Source organism: Miscanthus floridulus, chromosome 7 (assembly GCF_019320115.1).
Source record: "Miscanthus floridulus cultivar M001 chromosome 7, ASM1932011v1, whole genome shotgun sequence".
NCBI lineage: Eukaryota > Viridiplantae > Streptophyta > Magnoliopsida > Poales > Poaceae > Miscanthus > Miscanthus floridulus.
Window position 1 is genome coordinate 32,535,252 of NC_089586.1, and position 10,212 is coordinate 32,545,463.

General features: G+C 42.2%; 1 long non-coding RNA gene across 3 annotated transcripts; it reads right to left on the reverse strand.

The window, feature by feature from the left end:
• Nucleotides 1–5,580: 5,580 nt before the first annotated feature.
• On the reverse strand, nt 5,581–8,858 carry LOC136462992 (uncharacterized). 3 transcript variants are annotated; one of them, XR_010760867.1, is made up of 5 exons: nt 8,703–8,858; nt 7,596–7,662; nt 7,137–7,221; nt 6,297–6,479; nt 5,587–5,992 (listed from the first exon to the last, which is right to left on the reverse strand). It is a non-coding gene; the product is annotated as an uncharacterized lncRNA (long non-coding RNA). The 3 variants fall into 3 exon arrangements; XR_010760866.1 differs by having other exon boundaries at nt 5,581–5,992; nt 6,297–7,221; nt 7,596–7,665; XR_010760865.1 differs by having other exon boundaries at nt 5,582–5,992; nt 6,297–7,221.
• Between the last annotated feature and the right edge of the window lie 1,354 nt (nt 8,859–10,212).

Consider the following 10,212-nt stretch of genomic DNA (forward strand, 5'->3'; position numbering starts at 1 on the left):
GATTTTTATAGTATTATTTTATTTCTGTTGCAACACACGGTTATGATCCTATAATTATAAATATAAAAATTAAAAAATATGGATTGCTAGTTTCGAGTATAGAAGGGTTATGCAAGGATTGATGGAATATGCACTTTTGTATTTTTGTGATCAAAATCTTTGCTTGTTTATAATATAGGATATCCTCTTAAATCTCCATTTCCTTTATTTTCGTTCTGTTTGCTTGGGCTTGTTTGGCTTATAAGCCGTATTTTTTCAGCTAACAAACAGTATTTTTCTCTCACACCAACTCAGTCAACAGTACTTTCAGTCATGGCTTATCAGCCAAACAAGCCCAAACGAACATGGCGTCTATCTTTTTAAAGGCCCAATTTACCTTTGTGCTTCATATGAGCCATCAATCTAAACGGCATCATTCTTTCTCTTTTTTAAAGGCTTAACTTACCTTTGTAGTTTATGTGAGCTACACCTCTAAAAATCGCTTCCTTCTTTCATAAGGTGGGTCATAAAAGTCCAAGATTCTCGTAGAGTATCCACACCGTACCATAAGACATAATAATCTTACCACGAGATAGCTCGTTTAAAGCCAAATACTCCCCTCATTGCCTACACGGTACTCCTAAGAGCACTTGCTTCTCTCCAGACCCATCCTTGAGCGAGTTCGACGATGGACCTTGTCTCATGGATCCTTGTCGGCTCCATCATCGCCCTCCTTCTGCTCATGATCCTTGAGAGCTACGCGAAGCGTCGCGCGGGGGCTGCTACAGTCCGCGCGTTGGGACGGAATTCTCGCGCCGGCAGGAACGCGCGCACTTACTGTTTCCGGTCTTTTTTTTTTTGGCCGTTTCGAGTGTATATTTGAGTGTGAACGCACGCTTCATGAGTGCATGCAGTGACGTGGTACCTTTTTGCACTCCAGAATTTGGATGCACTGGCGGTGATTTTTTTTCATGCGCTTGATTTCGCGTGCACTGCCGTCATACGTCTTCATAAACTAAAAAAAAGTCATAAGTGCTAAACCGATTTTTTGTTTATTTTTAACACTTTTTTAAACTATTTCTAAATTTAACACTGATTTTTTTTATTTTCAAATCTAACACAACGCTGACGCGCCATGCATGGCGACGCGGCAGTGGCAATGACGTGGCACTTTTCCAGGCCCTGGCCGCTGACGTGGCAGGCGCTACCGCGCCGCAGATCTTGGCACGGGTGCGGCGCGTCAGTGCCACGCCATTGCGCACGGCGCGACGAAACCGCGTCTAAGCGATGCACCCAGGCTCCCTCCCTCCCTCTGTCTGTCACTGCGTCGAGGCCGGACGCCCATGTCCCACGCCAGCGCCGTCCCTCACTCCCAGGCGACCTCGCCGAAGGCCACGCTACTGCCGGCCGCCTCCCCCGCCCTCCCTCCCTCACAGTTGGCCCCCAGGAGGCCGCGCCGCCACCGCCAGCCCTCCCTAGCTGCCTACCTCCCTCCTTCCCCCAAGCTTCTCCTTGGCCTCCATCAAGGTATTCATGCTCTTATTTATTGTTTGAACTGTGGATTCAAAAATTACGATTGGTAGCTAGGGTTTAGAGGAATAGTAGGATTGGTAGCTAGGGATTGGTAATGGAGGATTCCTACTTAGGGTTTAGAGGAAAAGATTAGTTAATTTTCTCTATGTGAAGGCTAATTAGTTAGTTACAACTATTAGTTAGAACTATCGGTGCGTAAATATTTTCTTTGTTTTAATGCAAATGGCTCATCTTTACATTGCTTTAGTACTTTTTTTACATTAATTTGTGATGTTTTGATTGATGTTAAATTACAACCGTTTTATTAGATGGAAGACATGTATCGAGAGCAGTTGTGGCAAAAACGGGGTCGTCCTAGAGAATTATACCCCCGACACGTCTAGCAAAAATGCCTCCATCCCTCCTGACCTCCATGTCTCTAACTGTGACTATGGTCGTCTGGCCGACGTGTTTTAATCAAGACATCGAGACACAGCTGCGCGTTGCTTCTACACATGCAATCGTTTTAATGTAAGTGATTCTTTTCCGTACCTTTTTTGTTTATTTGTGTTACTAGGTTACTAATATTTTGTTGGAATCTTTTTGTGTAGGCCTATGAGAGGTTCTTTTTTCTTTCAGGGGATCGACGATCTGGACAAGTTTCACTCAAGGTACCTCCTTTTCGACGATTGGTGGAGAGGGAGACATCCGCGTGAGCACTTCGAGCGGTGGGTTCCACCTCCCCCTAACCCCCCACCGATGATGGCTAAGGAGAAGCACTTAGCCGTAGTTAGACGACTCGAGGAACCTCCTCTGTGCGAATGCGGAGATTGAGATGTGATAAACCCTAGGAATATGTTGGAGTTTGTGTGTCCAAACAAGCATGAAGTAAGTGGAAAGTGTATCTGTTGAAATGTTGAGCTATATGTGTTCATGTACTAATGTCACCTTTTTTAGGTGTTTTCAATGGAGAAGTGTCGTTTCAAGGAGTGGCTATATGGTCCTAAGAATCAATGGCTGAAAGAGCCGCCAAAGGCAAAGGAAAAGAAGAAAGAAATGCTATTTTTCAAAGCACCTCTTGTTGTGTGCGAATGTGGTGTTAAATCTAACTACGGCCTAGTCCCTTCGGAGCTTGAAATAGGCCATTATTGCGGCCATATGGTTGACTATGATGAGGTTGGTTATTGTTGTGGAAAATATGAAATCATATTTTTTTTCTTTGGCTAAGACTTATGATCTCATTTTTTGTTTGAATAGAGTACTAGAAAATGCAGGTGGGAATCTTATGATGGTCAAGCTAAGTTCTTGGATGAACTGAAGGAGAGGCAAATAATTGCATGGAAGAGGGGATATGGACCGGACTACGTCGACCTCTTCGTTAAACAGCAAAAGAAGACATGCGTGAGTTTGCTAGACAGCGCGGTATTCATAACCCGATCGGTGTTAGGGTTGATAAATGGGGGTTGGAGAGACGGAGGGCGTTAGAGGAGGAGAGGGCAATGAAGGAGGCAAGGGAGGAAGAAAGAGTACAGATGCAGGTCTTGAACGACCATGTTGTTGCATTGTTTGCCGGTGAGTCATTGGAAGCCTTGTTATTTTCATTGCCTACTTTTAAATGTAATATAATCACGTTGCTAACTTGTTGCATTTCATACATGAAGGAATTGGATACAGCGAGGATCATGCTTTAGAGGTGGCCCGTGCAAGATTTAAGGAAAAGAAGTTAGATGAGCATAGAACACGAGTTGGTCGCACTGTTCAATCTCTGATTGTGTTATCCCATGATGGGGACGAGGATGAGGACGACACTGCTAGGTTGAGCGATCTCATCGCTCTAGCTGAGGTGGGCTTGCAGGCGGAGGAGGCTAAGGATGGCACTAGTAGACTGAGCGAGCTCATCGATCTAGCAGAGACGGGCTTGCAGGCGGAGGAGGAGGATGGCACGTTCTTCTCTCAGGCCATAGAGGCGACAGATGAAGTGGAGGCTGCTTACTATGAGCGATAGGCAGATTAGGGCAATGTAGGTGAGCCTAGGCACATGAACGAGGTGAAGGAGGACGCGTTCTTGTCCTAGGCCGTAGATGAAGCAGAGGCCGCTTACTATAGTCAACGGGCCGATCAGGGCAATGCGGGTGAGCCTAGCCACAGCAACGAGGTTATGGTAGAGGATTGATACTAGGACGACGAGTTGCTTACTCAGTATGTTTCTGACTAAGGATTTCCATACTTTAGTAAAGAACAATGTTGTATTGTACTAGAAGTTTCATTGTGATGTCTTGTGTTTTATTTGAACTATTGATGTATTATACCCCTGTAACGAACATTGTACCCATGTAACTTTCATTGTGTTGTCTTGTCTTGTCATTCACCACAAAAAAATATGGTGTAAAGGTGTTCCTTGATGAACCTTACATAGCTACTCCCTCCGTCCTCGAAAATAAGGCATGCATATATTTTAAAATTCAAATTTTATTATGTTTGACTAATAATTAGCCTAATTATATCAAAAGTTTGAATTACGAAAGTAGTTAACTTATATTTGTATTTAGGAATAATTTCTAATGATCAAACTTTTGCTCCTACAAATTATATAATATAAGAGAAAATATAGGTCAACATATATTCTTGAAGACCGCACCAAGTGGTATAAGCTTTGTTTTTATAGAATATGTTTTTGTTAAAAAGAAACGACGACTTGTAGTAATCATTTGCTACGGCTCTGTACCAACTTCTGTCGCACCATGGAGGACGGCGCGTCAAGGCCGACGCGCCACGGGCAACGGCGCGGCAAGGTTGATGCGCCACGTTTGGTGGCGCGGCAACACCTGGACTCCTTTTCGAGGTAAACCTACCCGAGCAGCAGCCTCGAACCGCTTTGTCGATATATAGTTGATGCAGCTACGCCTAGCTCGACGTAGTTTAAACGGATTTGGACATGAGGCAACTTAGTGGACCAAGTTCATCGATAAATTAAGTTTATGAATACATAAAGTCAACGGATTTGCATATGAGCTTCGTTCGACATAAGTTCGGCATCATTTGCATACATAAGTTCATCGATACATTAAGTTCACGACTTAATTAAGCTTACAAGTTGGTCCAAAGGTCTTGAACCACAAGTGCAACTAGTACATAATTTGGATTACTCCAAAATAAGGCAAAGGCATGAAGGATGGACGTCTTGCTGACATGAAGGCCTTGTTGAAGGTATACCTACATTATCGTCATAAGGTTAAGTAAGGAGGCAAGACAGCAAGTTTTGCAATTCAGGAAACTTAAAAAAAACATGGACTATGCTAACCTAGACCCTACGTCCTAGGAGTGAACGGCTGCCTCGGACGCCTCGGTCTCTTCGGATTGGTAGGCAACACATTAGGAGTGTACCCAACACTACAAGGTTTCACCCCTGATGCAACGGCCTAAAAGTGTTGCAATATGCGAAAATGGTTGAAATAGACAAAATTGCAACACAAAAATTTGGTTGGGAGGCGTTGCCACGGTAACCATGGTCTAAAGTTTGCACCACGGTTTATTTTGGTGTTGCAATAGGTTTTCCCCTATTGCAACACAATGGAGTGTTGTTGCAACACCATGTAGTGTTGTAAGTCATAGTATAAGCAACCACCGTGGCTGTTGCAATAGTATTGCAACACACCTGGTGTTGCTAGACATACATGTTGCCACATACCCAAAGAGTGGCAATAGGTGCACTAGCAACAACAATGGGTGTTGCAATAGACCTTATTGCCATACATAAATAACATTGCCATAGATGGACCCTCTATTGCCACACTATCTCTATGGTTGCTATAAGTGGAACTCTGTATTGCCACACAAATATTTGGTTGCTATAGGTGGCCTCTCTATTACCACACCATGTCTATGGTTGCTATAGATGGAATCCTCTATTGCCACGATAAATATTTGGTTGCTAGAGATAGATTCTCTATTGCCACACTAAATATTATGGTTGCTATAGGTTGAACCCTCTGTTGCCACGACAAATGTTTGGTTGCTAGAGATGGCCACTCTATTGCCACACTAAATATTTTGGTTGCTATAGGATAAACCATCTATTGCCACGCTTACTACTGTGTTGCCATAGTTTGAAGACTATTACAGCGCATAATGTTTTTACCACATAGTTTGTTTGTTACTATAGCATATATTGCAATGTCAAATTATTATGCCAATAGTCCATATTGCAACGCTTTGTTTGGTAGCTTCAAACAATAATTGTACGCCGAACAATATGATGGATAAAGCATTTAGAGATCCATTAAACCAAAATATGCTGTCCATACAAATCATTAATGAAACCATGCAATGTCAAACTTAGTCAATAACACATGCACAATTGAAACACATAAGGTATCCGACACACACTAGCTAGTTTGAACACATCAAAATGGAATGAGCTATATATGTAGCACTGCATCAAAGGTTGCCTTGATGTTGATCATCCATCAATCGTGCGCTCCACTCAAACTACATCTTGCTCCTGGAAAGAATCATGAACATTGGTATACACATCAGGCAAACTGAAATGGTATTATTTTGGCAACAATAGCATGGAGTTGACAAAGTAAGCAATTCGAAATCTTAAACTAAAGACTAACAAGTTTGCAAATAAATTTGTAGAATCATTCAAAAGTAAAATTCCCCATGAAAAGGCTATATGATCAAGCCTAGAAGTCAATTAGGTATATACAAAAAACACTCACTGACAGAATATACGAAAACCATATACACTTTGGAATCTGATACAGAAACATTCATAGGTAGTGAAGTTACAAAAAAATCACCTGTGCATTGCCAACTTGTTGATTCCTTTTGGTTGATAGTCTCTTAGCGGTTGATAGTCTCTTAGCCACATTTTCCTTCGGTTGTTTTGTAGTAATATAATTCGTTGTCGTATTCCCTTCTTTGTTTTGGGGTTATGTTTTCCTCTCTCATCAGAAGAGATGCACAGGTGCATCAACTTAAAGCTGGCAAATTAGACTTTTGTTGTCCAGGTGTATCAACTTGAAACACAAAAAAAGTTGAAAAACTAGAGATTTCTACCAGCAGCTAGTTTACTGTTATTATTCAAGATTGCTATGTTGTATGCTACAATGGCAGCAACCAGCAAAAATACTAATTTACTAGATATACATGCGTCACTTTTAGGTATATATATGTATGCTTGTAGTAAAAGGTATAAAAAATAGCACTGGCTGAATGGGTTCTTGTTATTAAAGCATCAAGAAACAAAGCAACATCTAGTTATGGTAGAGTTGCTCAACTTGCTAAATTGTAGTGTTGAATGTTAATACTGCTAGGATGGCACACGAAAAATTTCAACTATGGACAACCGTACAACTTCGCCCAAGGACATGCTAACACACTAGAGGTAATTTAGTTGCCTGCCACGAATGTTCACTGATAGATCACGATCCAACTAAGCAACATAGGATTGTTGTCTACAAACGCAATATGAGAGCACATTCCTATGACAAATAACTACATTGATCCATGTAGTCTCCAGTTCACGGGCAGCTGCATGTTTAAAATGCAGCTCATGATGGCACTTGATTTCAGCAAACAACTTAAATAATCGAGGTCTTCCAATGAAAATTCTGTAATTAACAAGTAGTTGTATTTACCTTACTTTGATCTGGACTACTTTCTATAGGTTCTTTAAAATCCCAGAGGCTCATAGTATTAGTTGCATCTCCTCCAATGGTCCCACTAAAACATTGGACAAATTAGACTCTAACATTATAACAAACTAGGAGGATCATGACTGGTTAGCAAAAGCTTATATAGGTTCTCAAGTTTTCAGTTCATGGGCAGCATGATGTTAACTAATCCGAGCAAGCAGGAACACTTATGTGTACTGCAGCAAAATAGCTTCAGCAAAATATCTTGCACACAAGGACATTGTAACTGAAAATTCATAAAACTCATGGGTTGCTTCATTTAAACTGCTACTACTGCATCAATTTGTACTTGCTTTAAAATTTTAAGGGATCGCAGGTTCTCAATCGAAACACATTGGTAGCACATTTTAAAATGACAGGAAGGGTATAGGAGCAGAAATCATGAGACAGGTGCAATCATACTTGATTTCAAATTTGAAGCTCACTTCCATTCACCACTGGGGCAAAACCTAAAGAGTTAATAACTCTCCTGCTAAAATAATAGATTAGTTTTGAACATTCAAAGTGAAAGACAAATGCTAAAAATTCATATTGCATATTGAAATTAAACTCCCACAAAAGTGATAGCAGCAGAAGCAACATACCATACTAGACCATTGAAAAATGGTTAAAGAGACTACAATCAGCCTTTTAGTACATGTCATATTAGAACTTTTTATTGCTTCATTTTAGTTCTGCATAAAGTTGATGGCTGAACTAGTAGGCTCTGATAAAGACAGATGCATATGTTTGCAAGAAAAATCAGTGCATCATATAAATACTTTGAACTTGCTTTGATAACAAATCGGCTCCATGATAGCTCCATCCTCCAGGCAAAAGTAGCAGCCATGGGGTTGGATCTGTAGAACTTTCTACCAAACAATGCCCTAACCAATCCCGATATTAACACAACATGTCAAGATCCCATAAAAAATTAGCACAATGCTGTAATTTAGTACATGGAATTTTCTACTAATACTGTGAGAAACCTAGAAGAAGTTCCAGTCTCTAACAACACAAATTAAGGGTCCTGGTTTACTTGCAACCAGAGCATGGCACCTGATACACAGTACGTCAGTACTGCTCTTTAGAATAGAACAATCATAAGGCTCAGAGGTTAGCAACTAAAGAGCAATAGAGGATGCATCCCACCTTATTGCTTTTGGCATCTGTATTAATTCTCCTTGATCAAATTCCTAGGTTCATTATATTTTCTAATAAACAAAGGATGCATCAGTAATGAAATTGTTGAACTGCAAGTCATGACTGACTTAATAATTAGGACTTAGGAGCTCAAGTGTAGACTAAAAGACAAATCATGGCAGCATTCAAGGCATCAAAGTATGGCTGTGGTCTAAAAAGAACTCCTCTACATCCCTGCTAAATATCTGAACAGATTGCAAATAGAATACAGTAGAACGAAAGTACTATCCTCCCAGCGTTTTCTAATGAATCAACGTGGAACAGGTGGGAAGCAGAGAAACCGACCAACAAAATCCGGTGTGGAATAGAGAGGGAAAGCAGACGAACCGACGAACGAAATCCGGTGAACCGAGGGGCGCGAGATCCACCGCCACAACGTCCTTGACCTGCGCGCGAGAGTCGCCGCTGCTGCCTCTCCCTGTGCGCGAGATTTGCCGCCATTGCCTCCTCGCTCCTCGCATGAGGTGCCGCACCGCTGTCTCCTCACCCCGTGCCGCCGCGCCCTTAGCCCGCCCCCTCCTTAGCCAGCGCGCCAGATCAGCGTGCGACGCGGCCGTGGGGGCTGGCAGGTGGCGCACGACACGCGGTGTACCTACGCTACCACGCCTGCAGTGCACCGCCGCCGTCTGACCGCCAAATCCGAAGACAGTGACGTTGTCACGTGGGGCCTGCAGCTGCAGCATGAGGGCGCAGCCGCGCGTGCTGGCATGCGAGGACGCCGGTAGACCTCCGTTCCCTAGCCCTGCAACACGCGCCGCCAGGAGAGAGCGGAGAATGGAGAACTGCAGAAAAGAGAGGCGGTGGCTGGGCCCTCAGGGTTCACTATTTGATTATTACCACTCGGTTTGGGCTCTAGCGCGCGCGGGCTAAAATTGTGACCGGGCAGTTTCAAACTCACAATTTTTCAAACGCACATATATTACTTTAAAATGTAAAGTAATTCAATCAGTTGACAGAGACACGTTTAAATTCTAAAAAAGGTTACTTTAGTGCCAAAAAAATAAATTTAAATTATTTTGGTGATAACACATAGCAAATTAAGATTTTACTAAACTGTCATGTAAAAAACATAAAGCTGACTTCTAATCACCTCTTAGAAGACAAGTGAGACTTGACTTATGAAATAAGCAACTCGATGTCTCAATTTAGGTTTCCATGTATCTATATGTTGTTTCAATCTTTAGCACTCATGGCCATTGTTAAGATCATTCATGTTAGTGTACTATGTTATATATCATTTGATATTTTTGTTGTTGCTTCTGTGTTCGCTTAAACAAATGTTGCTGAATTGTTTTTTCAAGTCCAGCTATGAGAAATAATATGTTAGCGATATCTCAAGCTTGTTGTTGTCGTCTGGTGTGTCACAATATCCGTATGTGCTTGGTTATGCTAATGGCTAACTAGAGGTATCGTGTTGAGTTGTGTTGTGTGTGTTGTGCAATATGTGTCTCTTGGCTTGTGAATGTACAGGTGTTATGTGCTCCAAGATGCAAAAGGGTCTCTAGCCGAGTGCTTAGGATGTTCAAGTAGCACTCCTCGGGTCCTAGGTTGGACTTCCCGTGGGAGCGAATTTCAAGCTGAGGTTAAAAAAAATCCCCTCGTCCACCACATAAACCAAAACACACAGGTCTAAGGCCCCACCCAATTCTCACTTGTGCAACGGATTCCGCCGTGTAAGGGTGGGGCGGGGGTTCTTGGTTTTCTTGGCCTGGTGAGATGGTCTTCTTCTTATTGGTAATGTTGTGGGGGTAGTCATTCCCCTGTAGGATGAGTTTTTTAGTTACGTGCTCCAAGATGGCTGACAACAATGGTGAAGGTCAAGTGCATAGTCCATACG